This window comes from Marmota flaviventris, chromosome 7 (genome assembly GCF_047511675.1).
Source record: "Marmota flaviventris isolate mMarFla1 chromosome 7, mMarFla1.hap1, whole genome shotgun sequence".
Lineage (NCBI taxonomy): Eukaryota > Metazoa > Chordata > Mammalia > Rodentia > Sciuridae > Marmota > Marmota flaviventris.
The window spans coordinates 107,431,768-107,446,613 of NC_092504.1; the positions used below are offsets into that span (position 1 = coordinate 107,431,768).

General features: G+C 40.8%; 1 protein-coding gene across 2 annotated transcripts in view; it reads left to right on the forward strand.

Annotated features, from left to right (window-relative positions):
• Positions 1–1,320: 1,320 nt before the first annotated feature.
• The window catches only part of Ppm1k (protein phosphatase, Mg2+/Mn2+ dependent 1K), an 87,047-nt gene continuing 73,521 nt past the window's right edge, over positions 1,321–14,846 (forward strand). The window contains exons 1-3 of one of the 2 annotated variants that reach the window (XM_071614551.1): positions 1,321–1,449; positions 1,892–2,013; positions 4,140–4,296. The gene's annotated coding sequence lies outside the window, so the exon portion shown is untranslated. The remainder of the gene's footprint in view (positions 1,450–1,891; positions 2,014–4,139; positions 4,297–14,846) is intronic. The other variant, XM_071614552.1, reaches the window with a different exon arrangement.

Here is a 14,846-nt window from a genome sequence, read left to right on the forward strand (position 1 = left end):
TAAAGGACAGCGCTGGAAAGAGAATGAAGCATAACCCCTTAAGAAATGGCAGAATCATGCAGGAAGCAAAGACATTGGAACAAGAGCTTAATATTGTTAAGCACCTACCAACTAAGTTCTAAGCACTTTACATTGATCCTCATGACTGGAAGATACTATTATTATCCTCCTTTTACAGATGGAGAAAATGAGGCATACGTTAAGTAACTTATCCAAAATTATACATCCAGTAAGCAGTAGAAATGAAATAAAGATTAGTTGGAGCTTAGTTTAGATTTTGAGGGGCAAGGTACTAGGGATTGAACACATGGGCACTCAACCACTGAGTCACATCTCCAGCCCTATTTTGTATTTTATTTAGAGACTGGGTCTCACTGAGTTGCTTAGTACTTCACCGTTGCTGAACTTGTGATCCTCCTGTCTCAGCCTCCCAAGCTGCTGTGATTACAGGCGTGCGCCACCGTGCCTGGTTTAGTTTAGATTTTTAGGCCGGGTTCAAAGACTTTTAGGATAAGAGAAGTAAATAGGAAGTCACTGAAGGAAAATGCAAGAGGAGTATATATGGATTTGCATTTCAAAAACAGTGGCTCCAACAGAGTACAGCAGAACTGGTAGAAAGGTTGGGAAGGGTGGATCCTAAGACACCAGTTAAGAGGTGCTGTGGTTTGGATGAGGGTCCACCAAAGGCTCATGACTTAAAGTTGTGGTCCCCGGGTGGTACAATGGGGAGATGATGGGACTTCTGAAGTGCCACAGTCTGGCTGGGCACAAATGCCGCAGTCTGGCTGGGCACACAATCAAGAGCCACCACACAGCTTGTAGATTCAAACAGCAACTCTTTATTCCCGAACTCACACCAGCCATCTACAATCACGTTCTGGGGAAATCCACGTTCTCTGCCCGAATCCCCCTCCACTGGGCTTCTATCTCCAAAATATACTGTCTGAATCCCGTGAGAACTCAAGGGGAACTCAGGCAGCAGGATACGCCCTATTCCCAGGAGGAATAATCTTAAACCTGGAACCTAAACTGGGAACGCCCTAAACATGATTATCTTAAACCCGGAACACCCTAATCCGCCCTGGTCCTTGAGCAAGGTTACCTACATTCAATGTCACTGCAACATGGGGTACGCTGGCAAGGAAATTGTCATACCTACTTGGCTAATGGCTCCCAGCACTGAAGGAAGGGGTGTTGTGGGAGGTCCTTAGGCCTCTGGGTTGTACTTCTGAAAGGGCTTTTTTTCCTTTCCTTTAATTCCCTGGCTCCTGATGCAAGACCTTTGCTTACCACACACTCCCTGCTATTGCCAATTGGTGCCTTCAGTGGGTTAACCCAGTCTTAGACTGGCACTTCAGAACCATGAGCCAAAATAAACCTTTTCTCTTTGTAAATTAATTATTTCAAAGCTGACTAATACAGAGTTGACTGCTGTTGTCTGGGAAAGAGGTGAGAGTGGGTGGGAATGGAGGGTTGGTGCTGGTGTTGGACAGAATGGCTGTTAGAGAAATTTTGGAGATAAAGTGGGTGAGGGAATGAGAGGCAGGCTGTGTCCAGGATGATCCTTAGGCTTCTGGTTTGTGTCACTGCATGAATGGTGGTGTCATTCCTTTATACATAAAACCTAGAAAAAGGAACAAACCTGGGTGTGAGAAGGAAGGTCATTTGCCACGGGTGAATGTCAAGAAGACAGTTGCATTTTTGAGTCTGCAGCTCAGATAGGTAAAGAGAGAAATCGGAGAGTCATCTGTGGTAAGTAGAGACCTGGGGATAGAAGAGCTTGCTTAAGGAAAAGTGTGGAGCCAGGAGAGAAGATTGCCCAATAGCTGGGAGGAAGCCCAAGATTCCCCTGACCTTGATTCAGCCCTTCTCTTTTTCATTGTTTTTCAAGGGTACTAATCACACCCTCTGTAAGAGCAAAGCAAGTTCAAGTGAAATCAGAAGAAAAAGCATATGAAGGAAATAATATAATGGATTGAGTTCACCCTTGGACACCTTGTCTTCTTTCTTCAGGTACTATATAATTTATCCAGCAATTCTATTTCCCTTTAATTAAGTTAATGTCTCCTTAATACTAAAAAAACCCATTTTTCCCTATGAAATCATAACTTAAACTAAGCACACTCAGAAAATGACTTACCAGATAAGGCTTTTAAAGGTTTGGAAGAGCACACACCTATCATTCCTGTGATTGAGGATACTGAGGCAGGAGGATCACAAGTGGCTAGCCAACCTAGAAAATTTAGTGACACCTTTCCTCAAAATAAAATATAAAAAGGGTTGGAGTGGTAAAACACCCCTAGGTTCAATTCCTACTACCAAAAAAGAAAAAAAAAATGCTTGGAAGACTTACTTTAGCTTCTAAATGAGATCATCTCACAGATATGAAATAACTCAAACACTCAGAGAGGTGGATTATTGTTTTTGAAGCTATGATTCTCAGAGTTATGGTTTCACAGCCTGCTAGACATTGCACATTGACTAAGGAAAAATACATATCTAACATCTATTCATACTATTACTAAAGAAGTTCTGGCATAGATATTTGTTTAACATGAGAATTTTTTAAAAATATATATTTATTTTTTAAATTGTAGTTGGACACAATACCTTTATTTTATTTATTTTTATATGGTGCTGAGGATCAAACCCAGTGCTTCATGCATGCTAGGCAAGCTCTCTGCCACTAAGCTATAGCCCCAGCCCTAACATGAGAATTTTTATGAGACAAAAATCTAAACTTTATTTGCTTTCCTTGTATTGCCAAAAGCTTGATCCTTGTCCCTGATGGCAACCCATTAACGAGGACACAATTTTGAGAAAAAAGAAAAAGAAAATTTATTGCTTTGTTAGCAAAGGAGAAACACAGAGGATTCCTGTCCCAAAGGCTGTGATTCTGCTCATCCATAGGAACAGGGGGCTTTTATAGAGGCGATTGAGAGAAAATGAGATTAGAGGAGAAATCAGGAAGGAGAAGATCAGGGAGGAAATCAGGAAGGAGAAGGTTAGGGAAAAGAAGATTGGGAAAAAGAAAAAAAAATGTGTAAATTTCAAAACCACAAGGATTTTGAAATAGTCAAAGCATCAAGTGAACCACTGTTACACTTAAGCAAAATAAAACTCTTAGTTCATAGATCACTGGGGATTTCCTTGTTTTGTACCAGGAATTGAACCCACAGGCACTTAACCATATCACCAGCTCCCTTTTGTATTTTATTTAGAGTCAGGGTTTTGCTAAATTGCTCAAGGCCTTGCTAACTTGCCAACTGGCTTTAGACTCGCCATTCTCCTACCTCAGCTTCCTGAGCCACTGGGATTATAAAGCGTGCGCCACTGCACCCAGCCTGAACATTTAAAGTTTATTTCTGGTAAAGTTTCTTTCCAGTTCTGAAAGGGAGTTGTGAAATAACTGAGCAACACAGAGATGAAAGCTAAAAAGGTAAGCAGTGTGAGCCATGGTCAATATTTTCTGGACCATAATTATCAACAAAGCAAATGGTAACTGCTCCAATTTTGTGACAGTCTGAGTTATACTTATTAAAAGTGTATCTGGAGTGAGTGAGACACATCTCAGCAGGAAATGGGAAAAAGATGGCACACTCAAATTAGGATAATCAAACGGGTCAATGAAAAGGACTATTTACAAATGTGGAAAGGATATGGGAAGCCACAGGAGTGGTGCCGGATCCTGGGCTGCTGTTATCTGGAAGCATGAAGGGATAAGGTGAGAGATGGTTAAAAAGACCCAGAAAGAGAAACTCAAGAGAGTTCTGTGGAGAGGGCTTCCTTGATAGGAGCAATGACTACTAATGGAGGGACATTGTTATGGCGAGATTACAATAAATCACCAAGTTGATCTTAAAGCAGGAGATGCAACCATCTTTATTCACCAGCTGGAGTTCTGGATTCACCAGGTGGAGAGCCAAGGGGCAGGCTTCGACCCCCTCTAAGGGTTGGAGTACAACCTTCATAGTCCAAAACCACGTTAATCATAAGTGGCTGTTGCTGTGATTCAAAACCATAAATAAACATCATGAGATCTAAAATCATCACCAGAAGGGGAAGTGGGTCAAAATGACCCTAGTTGAGTACAAGTTAAAGAATGGTTACTAACATCTAGACAATCATTCCTCTGACAGGTCCAAGAAAAATGGGACCCAAAGAAAAACAATTTTACATTGTATAAGAATTGCCATTTTGTGTTGCCAAACATGCTGTGCTAAGCAACTGTTGGTGGATGCAGAGGCAGGGTGTTCCCACGGAAGAAGCATTTCTCACATGACATGGAGTCTCAAGGTAAAATGGAGTCTGTTTGGTTATTGTCCTTATAGCCTGTCCCATAACAACATGGCCATCTTTAGTGACCCAGCAGGGAGGTGCTTAACAGAATAAATATCCCTGCTTCTTGCTGCTTCCTCCTTGCTGGGGGGCACCAGCCAATTGCTGACCATAGGGGTCAGCCTCCTGAGTTAGAGAGAAGGAGAACTAGAGAGAGAAAATTGAGGACAACAAGCACCCAGAGGAAGGTGGGCAGGTCGATGACTAAAATCTGTGGATAGAAGCTGCTAAAGCGGGGATGGGGTGATGACGCTGGTTTCATAGGAAGCCTGAGATGCTGACTCAAGAAGTTATACAATAGTTTTGTGTTCACAGTGAATACAGCAAATGCAATTCTAAAACAAATGGAAATGATCATTCTAAGGTTCTAAGAATCTGGTTATTTTAAGGTTTCTTTTAGACTGGGATAATAAAAATGATTCTATGCTTATTTATTTATTTATTTTTGGTATTGGGGATTTAACCCAGTGATGCTTTACCACTGAGTCACATCACCTTGAACTTGCCATCCACCTGTCTCAGCCTCCCACATTGCTGGGATAACAGGAATCCTCCACCATCTCAGCTTGATCCAATATTTATGGAATAGAAAGTCAAATAAGTTAATGCCTTGGCAGAGGTACTAGAGACCTATTTTTTTTCCACCCCCATGTTTTGTTTTCTTTGTTTTTAGTAAAATGAACACTGGAAAACTCATGGTTAAGCTGCAAAAATCCCAATACACAAAAATATTTATCATAATAAAGGGCAAATGTTGGAAGAAACCATTTCTTAACAGTAGGGAAATAGTAAGGAAGATGGCAGTATATTTCTTTAGGGCAATCTTTGTAGGATCATACAATTATGAATTCAAGGAATTAGGGGTTAGGAGTGTTTCTTGATTATATAACATTTTTCTAGCAGACAAAGGGCTCGGGGTTCAATTCCCAGCACCACAAAAAGAGACAAACAAGCAAACAACCCAAGAAATTATGAAACAGCATAAAATGCATACAACGTAAGGTGGAAAATCAGGATTCAAAATTTCATATGTACTCCATTCCTAATTTTTAAAAAGGCGTATGAAAAAGGCAAATGAAATGATCAGAAATTAAAATAGGCCGGGTGTGGTGGAACAATCCTGCAATCCCAGTGGCTCAGGAGGCTGAGACAGGAGTTCAAAGCCAGACTCAGCAACTCAGTGAGACTCTGTCTCTAAATAAAATACAAAATAGGGCTAGTGATGTGTCTCAGTGGTTGAGTGTCCCTGAGTTCAATCCCCGGTATCCCTCTCCCCCCAAAAAAAGAAATTAAAAGAGTTTTATTAAGTGATAAAACAATGAAAGATGTGTTAGCTTTTTATCTCTGTGGACAAAATACCTGACAAGAATAGCATAAAGGAGGAAAAGTTTATTTTGGGTTCACAGTGTCAGAGATTCCATCCATGGTCAGGGACTCACTCCATTTTTCTAGGGATAGGCAATGGTGGAACTTCATGGCAGAACATGATGGCAGAAAAAAGCTGTTCACCCCATGATTGCCAGGAGAGAGAGAGAGAGAGAGAGAGAGAGAGAGAGAGAGAGAGAGAGAGAAGAAGAAGAAGAAGAAGAAGAAGAAGAAGAAGAAGAAGAAGAAGAAGGAGGAGGAGGAGGAGGAGGAGGAGGAGGAGGAGGAGGAGGAGGAGGAGGAGGAGGAGGAGGAGGAGGAGGAGGAGGAGGAGGAGGAGGAGGAGGAGGAGGAGGAGGAGGAGGAGGGAGGAGGAGGAGGAGGAGGAGGAGGAGGAGGAGGAGGAGGAGGAGGAGGAGGAGATAGGGAGACAAGATATAATCCCCAAGGTCATGTAGCCAGTGACCTACTTCATCCAGCCACCCCCAATCTGCCCACAGTTACCACCCAGTAGTACATTCAAATTATTAATCCATGAAATGGAGTAATCCACTGTTGAGGTTATAGATCTCATCATTACCTAAAAGCCCCACCTCTGAATCTTGCTGCATTGGATTTCATGCTTTCAAAATATGAGTTTTTCAGGAGGCATTTCTAGATCTAAATCATAATAGAATATCATTTTCTTTCTTTCTTCTTCTTTTTTTTTTTTCAATACTGAAGATTGAATCTAGGGTTTTGCATATTCATGGCAAGCATCCTACCACTAAGCCGCAACCTCAGCCCTTTTTAAAAATGAGTTTAGGGCTGGGGTTGTGGCTCAGTGGTAGAGTGCTTGCCTAGCATGCGTGAGGCACTGGGTTTCATTTCCCAGCACCACATTTAAAAAAATAAATAAATAAACAAATAAAAGTATTGTGTCCATCTACAACTAAAAATATATATTTTTTAAATTAATTAATTTATATTTTAAATTTTGAGACAGGGTCTCACTAGGTTGCCCCAGCCTACCTCTAATTTGTGATCATCCTGATCCAACCTCCTGAGTAGCTGGGATTATAGGTGTGTACTGGCAGATTATTGCTTAATTTTCCAAGTATTCTATAATGTAAGATCATATTTTATTTAATTATTTTAATATATTAAGTATTTAAATGTGTTTGTTTGTTTAATTAATCTGCATTTATGTATCTTAATTTTTTTTGCAGTGCTTGGGATCACTGAGCTATATTCCCATCCCTATATTTATTTTTTATTTTAGGTACTAGGGGTTGAAGCCAGAGTTGCTTAACCACTGAGCCAAATCTGCAGCCTTTTTAATTTTTTTTAAATTTTGAGAAACAGGGTTTCACTAAATTACTTAGGGCCTCACTAAGTTGCTCAGGCTGGCTTTGAACTTGCAATCCTCCTGCCTCGGCCTCCAGAGCTGCTGGGATTACAGGTGTGTGCCACTGTTCTGGGTTTAGATTTAGTTTTTAATTACAATAAAAATGTACCTTTTGGAGAACTGAACTTTTTCTGAATCTTGATATGGATGGAAGTTTGCCTGGATGTACACATAATAAAAATTCATCAAAGTACATATGTATGCTTAATGTAATCATGAATGTTTATATATGTTGTAACAACGAAAGAGTTTTTAAAATTGTAATCCAAAAAAACATCATCTAAAGTATATTGAAAGCCAGGTGCAATGGCTCACTCCTAAAATTTTAGTTATTTATGAGGTTGAAGTAAGAGGATTTTGAGTTGGAGGCCAACCTGAGCAATTTAGTGAGACCCTCACCTCTAAATAGGTAAATAAAAACAAAGTATACTGAATAAATGAAGTTGCTTATAATTCTTTCTGTACTTACATCCTGCATTTTATCAATACAACACAGTATAATATTCCTGATTTTTAAGCCAGGTTTGGTGGTGTATGCCTGTAACCTGGCAACTCAGGAGGCTGGGGGAGGGGAATCACAAGTTCAAGGCCAGCCTCAGTAATTGTTTCTGAAATACAATCCTGAGATTCAGATGTGCCAGCTGTTCTGTGCGTCTTTAAAATGCTAGGTCTTGGGACTAGGTAGAATGGTAGAGTGCTTGCTTAGCTATCTATCTGTGAGGGCTTGGGTTCAATCCCCAGCATTACAAAAATAAAAGAAGGTGGCAGAGTGCCGCAGTCTGGCTGGGCACAAAATCATGAGCCACTCAAGCAGGAACAAACTTTATTTTTTTGAAACTGCCGCCAATGTCCGGTACGCGCCCGGGAAGATTTCCGATCCACCCACTCGGCCTCCTCCCGGAACCGCCAGAGAGAGTTTCTCCCCCGGAACTCCCTCCTACTGTACTTCCCCAACCAATGGGAACTCTCCAGGAGTCCCGTAGCAGGCCGAGGTGAACAGCAGGAGTCCAATATCCATATGAATGTAAATCTTAACATAATCATATCATCTCAATGGCTAGCTGGCGTCACCTTTCAACCAAAAATGCCATGCATCATATACTTGGCTCTTAGCATCAGAGAGGGAAGGAAGGAAGCTAGGTCTCAAGAATCTTCTCAATGGAAGCTTTTTGTTTTAAATCCCAGGCTTTTGAGGTCCACTTTAAGGTTTTAGTCACTATTCTGTAAGGGTCCCACAAAACGTCGGAGAAAGAGACCACCAAGTGACCACTCATGCAATTGGCAGAAGGGGATTTATTGAACCAGCATGCTGGGGCTCCGTGCCCACTCAAGAAGGGAAAGCAGCCCAGAGCCCCGAGCAGGGGCTGAGCACTGCTTAAGTACACTTTTTGGGGAGGGCGGAGGGCTTTGTATACATCAGAAAAAATCATCATGAGGCGCGGGAAAATTGAACAACAACTCCTAAACATGATTAGTTCATTCATTGGCGGGAACAGGTCAGGCTGGAGTGATAGGTCATTTCTAAACGGGGTACACATTCAAACTGATTGGTTCAGGCCCTGCAAGGCCTACGTGCAACCACACAGACCCCTTCAGTTATGAAACAACCAGACAATCAGGGGAAATGTTTACTGGGCAGTTCTAAGCATTGTCTTAACAGCTACAGAAATTTCAGATTTTGCAGGTAGCATAGAAACCTAACAATACCTCCTTTACATTTTAACTCAGACCTTGCAGCTTAGAAACTTTTACAACACCCGGTCTTTTACCCTTTAACTTTTACGCTTTAACTTCAATTTATTTTACCCTTACAATTCTAGCTAGTCATTATTGGTGAAAGTACCTATGATACCTCAGATTCTGGGTAGCAATCTTTTCCAAAGGCCACTCAACTGGAGATACTTCCTGATGAATAAGTAAGTATGTCTTAATTAAACAAAAGGTGAATCTCTGGAATCGATTTCATATACAGCTTAGCTCTCTACGACCTGGAACAGTACCCATTTGGAGATGTAATGTATAGGTGTCAAATGAGAAGTATCATATAATTTTCCCACTGTATCAAAGGCTTGGTATCCAGTGTGGGTGTAAGATTTTATCACTATCAGTTTGAAAGGCAAATCACATGCTTTCCCATGTTTGTCATTGTTCATGATTATCACATAAGATTTTTGATAAGATTAATAATAGTTTGAAGACTAAATATGTCATGCACCCAATTTTCCCCCTGATTTTTTAAAAAAATCAATTACATAATATGTGGTTCTATATAATTACAATTTAAATATATTTTTAATAATTTAACAACTAAAATAAAATTTTATGTCCATGTATATTCTTTCTTTTCTTTTTTCTTTTTATTTTTTGGTACCAGGGATAGAGCCCAGGCATACTTAACCACTGAGCCACATCCCAGTCCTTTTTATGTTTTATTTTGAGACAGGATCTTGCTAAGTTGCTTATGGCCTCACTAAGTTAGTTGCTGAAGCTGGTTTTAAATTTGTAATCCTCCTGCCTATATTGGTGGAATTATAGGTGTGCACCACCATGCTGGCTATACAAGTCTGCTTCTTAACAAGTAGATTTCTGGACCCAGTTCCCAGAGTCAGATTTAATAAGTCTAAGTGGGACAAAGGAATATGCATTGTTAAATATTCTAGCTAGTCATCAAGACTGAGGCAGGTGGCCCTTGAACCACCTTTTGTAGAATATAAAAGCCTTTTGTAGAATATAAAAGGCTGCATCATTAACTAATCAGCCACCTAAAAACAACAAACGAAAATTTTACAAACACACATGCACCACAAACACCCACACATACTTGAGCAAAGGTTACACTGATAAAGCCCTAAGGTTGGGTTCGTACAGAATGCAGGGCATGTATTGGATATGAGACTTCATATTTCTGAGCCCATTTTAACTATAGTCAAGCCATGCCTCAGGCTACACAGTGGCCTTGTCTATGCATAGCACTGGAACAAGATGTAGGTGGAACTCTTCATCTGCCTTATGAAACAAGAGACACTGGCTCAATGGAATATTTTAAAATTCTTTTCAAAATTCTATGATTCTTAGAATGCTTTTAAAGCTTCTAAAACTTAACATTCTCAAGGTGGCTGAAGACAAATAGGAGTAGAAACCTCAGGGAGTACAGAGGCATCTTATTTTATCTTTTCCAGCCCTCATTATTAGAGTTTTCTATTACCAGGAGAACTTTAGCCTAAGGTGGTGCACACCTGTAATCCCAGTGACTCAGGAGGCTGAGGCAAGAGGAATAGCAAGTTTGAAATAAACCTGGACAATTTAATGAGACCTGTCATCTCAAGACAATTAAAAAAAAAAAAAAAAAAGGACTTGGGTTGCAGTGTAGAACCCTCAGGGTTTGATTACCAGGATTGAAAAACAAAACAAAAGAAAACACTTCAGCCTGAATTTATTGGCCCTGGCTCCTGTCTACCATTTGAGGAAATACTATTCTCTATCCCAAATAGTTCTTTTTTTCAAGCTAAAAATTCTGGTCCCTTCAATTAATCTTCCTTTATCATGTTTTCACATCACAACTGATTACTAGCTTTTGAATATGTTGTTGTCAATATCCATCTCTAAGTGTGGCTTGTGGAGAAGGCCTCTAGGTCAACCAGTAGAGTGTGAGAATATCATGACTGATTTCCTGCAGCCTTTTAAGAGAAGGCAGGGGAAAAGAGAACAGTTCTCCCTAATGTAGGTCATTATCATCATTATTTGTCATTCACACTTATTCAGTAATTGTATGTCAAGTGTAGATCACTAGCCAAGGTGTGGGAGATTAAAAAAGAAGAAAAGACAAAGGGAACCCCATGTGGGACAGACAGCTGATGAGCAAAAACAGTCATGGAGAGTGAAGAGGTGGCTAGAGTCGGGGTGGGCAGAGGAGACTATACAAGAACCACTTTGCTGGGAGCCATTAGCCAAGTAGGTATGACAATTTCCTTGCCAGAGTACCCCATGTTGCTTAGTGGAAGGACTCGTGGAAATAGGACATTTTGCAGTGACATTGCATGTAGGTGACCTTGCTCAAGGACCAGGGCGGATCCGGGTTTAGAGCGTTCCCGGTTTAAGACAATCCGGGTTTAGGGTGGTTCCAGGTTTAAGGTTATTGCTGCTGGGAATAGGGCGTATCCTGCTGCCTGAGTTCCCCTTGAGTTCTCACAGGATCAGACAGTATTTTTGGGGAGACAGAAGCCCAGTGGGGGTGGATTTGGGCAGAGAACGTGGATTTCCCCAGAACGTGATTGTAGAGTGCTGGTGTGAGTTCGGGAATAAAGAGTTGCTGTTTGAATCTACAAGCTGTGTGGTGGCTCGTGATTTTGTGCCCAGCCAGACTGTGGCACCACTTAACCTGGAATTGAGGGAAATATGGAAGGCAGGAATTCTCCCAGGAAAGATGTCAACTAGACTGTCCTTATCTAGGTTAGTCTATCACTCATTTCACACACACACATCTGTATATAGGCTATTCCAACAGATTTCAATTATACCGCTGCACAAGTTTGTGGTGAAATAGAGAAATCCGAACAGGCCAGAGCCATAATTAGGAAACCACATTTAGCAGTGGCATACAGCTAGGGAAAGCTGGAGATGCTAAGTTGTTCACTCATAATGCCAGGTGGTAAAGGACAACAGGAAAGATGTGCGTCAGGCCAAGCACGGTGGTGCACACCTGTCATCTCTGCTACTCGTGAGGCTGAATCAGGAAGATGGCAAGCTGCAGGCCAGCACTGGCAATAGCAAGAACCTGTCTCACAATAAAAAATAAAAAGGGCTGAGAATGTTGCTCAGTGGTAAAGTGCTCCTGGGTTCCATCCTCAGAATTGTTGAAAACAAAACTAAACTTAAATGTCAGGATTCCTGTTGTAAATGAAAGAAAGTCAATTCAATTTGGTTTAAATTAGAAAGAGGATAGATTGCCTCAATATAAGAATGTTCAAGAAATAAACTTCAGGTAAAGCTTGATCCAGGCACTCAAATGATGTCAGTAGGACACTGTGTTTCTCACATCTGTCTCGGCTCTACTATCTTCTGTGCTGGTTTCACTCTCAGGCATCTATGTGGTGGCTTCAAACTATATGACTCCAGTATAGCAACACCAACAGAAAGATCTTACTCCAGTGCCCTCTGTTTCAGCTTGGATTGTGTGTATACCTCCAAGCCAATCACTGTGGCCAGGAGAATCTGTTGTTCTTCTAGGGATGTCCTGAATAGCATTTTTGCTTCTTGAGCCAGGGAGTAGATTTTTCTCCATATGAATGACATAGTAGTATATTAGGACGAAGTAGTTCCCCCAAGGAAATAATAATTTAAAAAAATAAATAAATGTAAAAATTAAATACAAAGTAAAAACAACTGAGTAGAAATAAATGCTGATTCTGCTAAAACATAAAATCAAATGAAAACAGTTATTCAATACACAGAGATTAAAAGAAAACATAGCCAGGCATGGTGGCGCACACCTGTAATCCCAGCTACTCATGAGCTGAGGCAGGAGGATCTCAAGTTTGAGTGCAGCCTGGACAATTTAGTGAGACTCTCTCAAAATAAAATAAAATAAAAGGGTTGGAGATATGGTTCAGCGGTAGAGTGCCCCTGGCTTCAATACTCAATAGAAAAAAAAAATCATTATAATGGTAGGGGCTAGAGGCTAGAAATGCAGCTCAGTGGTAGAGTGCATGCTTAGCATGTATAAGGTCCTGGGTTCCATTCCCCCCCCACCACAACACACACACAAATAAAATAAGAAAAAAAAAGGAAAAGAAAAAAAGGTTTCAATGGCAAAAAATTAATATATATTTTACCGCAATATTTTTTAAAAAGAAAGTGAAGACCAATATGTGGATGGATTCTATCTATATTGTAAAAACCTGCTTTGTGTCTGGAAGATCTGGTAGCTGGGATCTTCACAACTTTGACAGTTGCCATTTAAGACATGGCAAGTGGTCCAGGTCTTCATCAGCAGGAATGACATGCGCATCTTTATCACGACTTTGGACAGTTGTCAGAAAGGGTGTGGGGGCTTCCTTGTTCTGCCAGCTGTTAACCTTCTTTCTTGAAAAAAATCACAGGAGGTTCGGGGGTCTCCAGCAGGGCAGCCAGGGCAGGAAAAGAGAGAGCGAAAGCCTCTGGGAGAAGCTGTGTTGCTAGTAGAATAGTTTTAATATTGTCAGAACTGTGACTCTATCAAGGTGAACTTGCTGAATGCCAACCACATTCATGGATTGGTGAGTGTGAGTGTGTGTGTGGCACTGGGATTGAACCCTGTGCATGCTTGGCAGCCCTCCACCACTGAGCTGCTCTCCCAGCTCCTCCTGGGTGATTTGTGCACTGTGCTCCATATAGCACTGATTTAACTGTGGGAAGAACCAGAAAGAAAACAAAATCTGCCTTTTCCCAGTTTATCTTACAGAAATGTACCTCCTACGCAGAGTTGCATTGCTCCCTCCTCTATAACCTTCCTATCTGCCAACCACTCCCATACACCCACCTCCAGGCACCCAGTTCCCAGGAGAATACCCTGATTTCTTTCAACATCCCCAGCTGAATGTGTTTCAGGTTCTTTCCTATATTTCCAAACCATTCCTATAGTATCTCTTACACCAACACATCCTTGTCCAACGTTGCACTGAAGAAATGGACCTGACAAATTAAGATGGGGATTTGAACTTAAGGAAGTAAGATGGAAGCACCTTTTAATTTTATTTTAATTAAATTAAAATTTTTTCTTTTCTTTTTTCTTTTTGGTGGTACTGGGAACCGGACCCAGGAGCACTCTACCATGGAGCTACATCCCCACCCTTTTTATTTTATTTTAAAAATTTGGGACAGGGTCTCATTAAAGTGCCGTGGTTGACCTCCAAGTTGTGATCCTCCTGTCTCAGCCTCCTGAGTAGCTGGTATTATATACGTGTGCTGCCATGCCCAGCTGAAGCATCTTTTGTCTGAGTGGCAAACAAATTCCTGTAATTTCAAGCAGAATGATTGATGAGTAGAAAAATGGAGTCCTGTCCAATATCACTCATCTCTGAAATCATAGCACGAGGACTTCTACCCACAGGTGACATTTGATGGAGCCACCCCTTAAACACCTTTGCCTGAAAGACACAGGGTGGGTAGGTAAAATAACCTTCACCAAGAATTCCAGACTCCATTGATTGTAACCTCTCTTCCAATGGATCAGTATGTATTCTGTCTCTATTTTTATTTAATTTTTAAAAAAATATTTAAAATATTTCTTTTTGAGATGGGGTCTCTCTATGTTGTGTAGTATGGTCTCACACTCCTGCACCCAGGATATCTTCCTGCCTCAGCCTCCCAGGTAGCTGGAATTAAGTGCATGATACCATGCTTGGCTTTTTAGAATTCTTTGAGAAAACTCTATCCTGAAGAAAATGTATATTTTTGACTGTATGTATATTTTTATTGCCACACTTTTTTATTTTTAAAACAATGAGAATATGTTATTTTTATAGTTGCTTAAACAAAAATTTTCTGTTTTTAAAATAATTTTGAGGTGTACTGGGATTGAACCTAGGGGTGTTCTACCACTGAGCCACATCCCCAGCCCTTTTTATTTTGAGACAGGGTCTCACTAAGTTGCTTAAGGCCTCACAATTTGCTGAGGCTGGACTTGAATTAACAATTCTCCTGCCTCAGCCTCCTGTGTTGCTGGGATTATGGGTATGTACCACCACGCCTAGGAAACAAAGACTTTTTTCAAAAAAGC